Genomic DNA, 4492 nt, shown 5'->3' with positions numbered 1-4492 from the left:
TGAATTGGGGCTGATTTCATTGGACAAAACTTTTGGAAAAGAAAGAATGATAGGGTTGGCAGATTTGCTTCGAAGAATTTCATAAACTTTGGTCATTTTGTTAACTACCTTTCCATGCGAGTTTTTGGCTAAATTTTGGTAGAGGGGTATTCCATATATGGAAGTTTAAGTTTACCAAATTTGGCATAATTATAATACCATTTCGATGCCCAAATGATGCCCCAAAGATTGCTCTTCAAAACTGGAAAAACGTAGTGGCAAGACAGCTTTGCACCCTTCATTCTAACGGCCATATCTCTTTGTTCGGGAGTCAAAATTGAGCGCTGTTAGTGGCGTTTGAAACTAGACTTCAAGGGCTTTCCAATGACGTATGGTTTGCATGCCAATTCATTTCCTATCAATACCAGAAATTCGTAAAAATGGCTGTTTTATCAAACTATTTTCATGTCTTTTGCTCATTTTGGTGACTTGTGGCTCGATTTAGCCTATCTTACCCAATGAATCTTGGATTGAGCTCTACTCGGGAATTGTAGTACTCCGAGGCTAGTTTCCATAGCCATAGCCTTTGCCTAATTTCGATGAGTGTAGCCTTAGATTTGATCCAAAGAAGAACCGGTGGCAGTCCGGCCTTGAAAGATTTTAAGTGATTAAGTTGAGTTCTTGAGTTGAGTTGATTAGTTAGTGATTGATGATTAACTTTGGCTCAGGTGACCAAGATCTTGCTGAGGAAGAACCTTTCGAAACTTGACTCTCGTGTGCTTGCTTGCTTGTCTTCTAAAGTGAATCATCGGTGAGTGTCAAGTGCATGGCTTAATGCCATACTTGTTATTATCTTACTTATACTACGTGCTTGAACTTGAATAATGAACTTGAACTTGTATTTGATTGGTGATAGAGCATTGTCTCATCATCCTATTTGATACTTGAACAGGTTAGGGACGCCCAAAACTCATCGGTAAACCTTTCATTTCGGGCCAGCAAGGGCTCGGCCAAGGGATTGGCAAGCCTTAGGTCTTAACTTGTTTTGCGTTGGTTGGAATGCGTTCGCCGACTAGGTATACTCCAGTACTACCAACTTGCTTGTTTGACGAGCGGGCCCGGTACAAGGGGTGAAACGGTGGACGGGGAATGTTGTAAGTGGTGTCTACGGACTAATCTTGTTATGTTAACGGAGTGTCAACTTAATGTTAAACTCTTGATCAAGCTGTGGAATAGTTTCTGAGAGCTCCTATATCCTTATTCGATGTGTGATTTATTCTCCATACTTGAACTTGCACATGAAATCGTTGTTAAACATTCTTGTCTTGTGAAATTGGCTTCGACATGAACTTGTTTGCTTGCATGATTTTTTTGACCTCACTTAGTTTCGCTCATCCCATAAGTTTGTTTTTCTTAACAGGTTTTGAAGCGGAGTTTGATACTCGAGAAACTTAGTTTCTTTGTAGGATTTCTGCTCTTTTGTATAAGAATGATTTGATTTGTTAACCTTATGGATTAGTGTACTTAGGATATTATTATTGTAATTCGGATGGAAGTAATGGGCTTGTACTTATGTAAGTTTGACTGGTGGATAATAGACTCCGTCTATGGTTTAAGAGTGAATGCTTGTATTTATATGTTGGATTGTGTAGTGAGTCATGGCGAGAGTTAGGCAGGCGTTCTGCCGAAACCCTAGGGCTCGGCCTATGGAGAAGTGGAGGCGTCACATGGCCTTAATCCAGAATTTGAACCAATCAAATCTCAAATTTTAGCAGGTAAACAATTATCATCCTTTGCAGAGGCGTATGCTCGGGTCTTACGTTCTGCATTTAAGGACAATGCACAGGGTGATGGTGCTTTAATTAATGACAAATCTGCTTTAGTTGCTAACAACAATTAGATAGAGCAACTTAATTTTGGGGTTTATCGCAACATTATAAGGGATTTATAGCAATTTGATCAAATTATGGGATAAATTTTGTTATTTGCCCAAATATCGAGTAAGGCAAATGTAATAACCCTATACTTCCTAAAGTCAATGAATTCACAAATCCCAAATTGTGTAAGGAAGTTTTTTTAATTTTCAAGAAATTTGGTTTTTGATATAATTTTGTATTATTTAGATTTTATTTCTTTTTAGAATAAATAAACAAATAGTTTAAAGGCAAAACAAGCAAACCATGAAGAAAACAGAAAACACAAAACAGGAGCAAAGCGGAGGAGCAAAAGGAGGTGGAAAAGTCGTCGTCCTCGTAGTCGCTGCAACAGCCCATCACTTCCCAATTGATGTTTTTGAGTGCAAATGCATTGGAAGGTCCTTGTTATCTCGCTTCTGTTCCTAATCTCCAAGTTCATATGACCGGTTTGGATGTTTTGAGCTTTTTTTCTTTCCTTTTTTTGTTTTCTTTGCGTTGTTATTAGATTCCTTGGTAATTTGTTTGGAATTTTGTGATTGTATGCTTCTTTAATGTGATATAAATACTGCGACTTTTGGTCTGGATTCCCAATTTGGGCCCTTCTCCGCTTGAATTTCAGCGGATTTTTTTGAACCTTTTATGCTCGAGACATGCTTGATGAAAAGCCTAGACTAAAAGAAAAGTTTGATTAGTGATTTTGTTGAGAGTCGGAGATTGGAACGTGTAGTATTTTGTAGTTTGTGACAATGGTAGAACAAATTAGGCTCTAACGAGCATTTCAAAAAGAGGTTTAGAGATCTTAGTGTTGGTTTTTGTTGATTGGTCTCCCTCTTTTTTTTTAATGTTTGTTTCCTGTTTTTGCGAGCTTTAGTGCATGTACTGTGTGTATGAGTGTGTAAGAGGTAGGAGGTAGTGTTCAAACATGGCCGCAAGCCAGCATGACTGCTGGAGAAGAAGAGGAAGAAGAAAATATTTTTGAAGATGCAGCAAAGTCCCGCAATTTTTCCTAATTTTATATGTTCATCCCCAACTTTTTGAAACCGGTAGCTATATATTAGAAGTTTTCAGTTATGCCCCTACTACTAGAGAGTCAATTATTAGTACAAACAGTCTTCAATATGTCAGATTAGGCTTTAATTTTACGTTTATAATTTACATGACCTATATGAGATATGGGACATTGTATTATTATTTTTCTCTTTTTCCTTTAGTTTTGAAAATTGAGTATGACCAAGTGTCCAGAGCTCAATGTTACACAGCTTTTTCCAACAAAAGTTTGGAATGTGAGACTTTGCTTTTATTTTATTTTCTTCTCATGCATGTTCACTTGAGGGATTTTCTTTAATGCTACTTTTGAAGTTAAGTTTACTTATGTTTGGCTTCAAAACTAGAAGACAACTAAAGTAGCAATTGGTTTGCATTGGGTGTATGTAGGTACTCAAGGCTGACATCTTCGTCACAGTTAAGCTCCTGAATTCATTTCTTTTGTTTGCTGGATTCGTCCATGTAAATGGTATCAGACAGGCTTAGGAAAGCAACGATATCTTACAGATGACTCTCCTATGGAAGACAACAAGAGACTAATGTGGATTCAAAAGGATGCCCAAATTCTTGAAGCATTATGGAATTCTATGGAGACACTAATTGCTTACATGTGTTCTCATTGTGAGACAACAAAAGAAGTGTAGAATTATGTCCGGTTATTATACTGCAGTAAGCTTTAATGAATGTATGATTTTTTTTGGAGTATTTTCAGTTGCAACAAGATAACAAGACAGCAACTGAATATTTTGTTGATCTTAAGCGAGTTTCAGAAGAATTAAATGCTGTAATGCCTCCTTCAAATGATTTAACAATTATGCAGAGGCAAAGAGAACAAATGCTTGTGCTCAAGTTCTTGGCCGGTCTCAATCTAGAATTTGAACCAATCAAATCTCAAATTTTAGCATGTGAACAATTATCATCCTTTGCAGAGGCATATGCTCGGGTCTTACGTTCTGCATTTAAGGACAATGCACAGGGTGATGGTGCTTTAATTAATGACAAATCTGCTTTAGTTGCTAACAACAATTAGATAGAGCAACTTAATTTTGGGGTTTATCGCAACATTATAAGGGGTTTATAGCAATTTGATCAAATTATGGGATAAATTTTGTTATTTGCCCAAATATCGAGTAAGGCAAATGTAATAACCCTATACTTCCTAAAGTCAATGAATTCACAAATCCCAAATTGTGTAAGGAAGTTTTTTTAATTTTCAAGAAATTTGGTTTTTGATATAATTTTGTATTATTTAGATTTTATTTCTTTTTAGAATAAATAAACAAAGAGTTTAAAGGCAAAACAAGCAAACCATGAAGAAAACAAAAAACACAGAACAGGAGCAAAGCGGAGGAGCAAAAGGAGGTGGAGAAGTCGTCGTTCTCGCAGATTGATGTTTTTAAGTGCAAATGCACTAGAAGGTCCTTGTTATCTCGTTTCCGCTTCTAATCTCCAAGTTCATGCGACCTGTTTGGATGTTTTGAGCTCTTTTTCTTTCCTTTTTTGATTTCTTTGCGTTGTTATTGGATTCCTTGTAATTTGTTTGGAATTTTGTG

General features: G+C 36.7%; 1 long non-coding RNA gene across 1 annotated transcript; it reads left to right on the top strand.

The window, feature by feature from the left end:
• The first annotated feature begins 2163 nt into the window (after nucleotides 1–2163).
• Nucleotides 2164–3727, top strand: LOC140038116 (uncharacterized). Its single transcript, XR_011841928.1, has 2 exons — nucleotides 2164–2293; nucleotides 3330–3727. It is a non-coding gene; the product is annotated as an uncharacterized lncRNA (long non-coding RNA).
• The last annotated feature ends 765 nt before the right edge of the window (nucleotides 3728–4492 follow it).

The sequence above is a fragment of the Coffea arabica genome, chromosome 3c, assembly GCF_036785885.1.
Source record: "Coffea arabica cultivar ET-39 chromosome 3c, Coffea Arabica ET-39 HiFi, whole genome shotgun sequence".
Taxonomy (NCBI): domain Eukaryota; kingdom Viridiplantae; phylum Streptophyta; class Magnoliopsida; order Gentianales; family Rubiaceae; genus Coffea; species Coffea arabica.
Note: the sequence above shows the minus strand (reverse complement) of the source record. Positions and strands in the feature narration are given on the sequence as shown.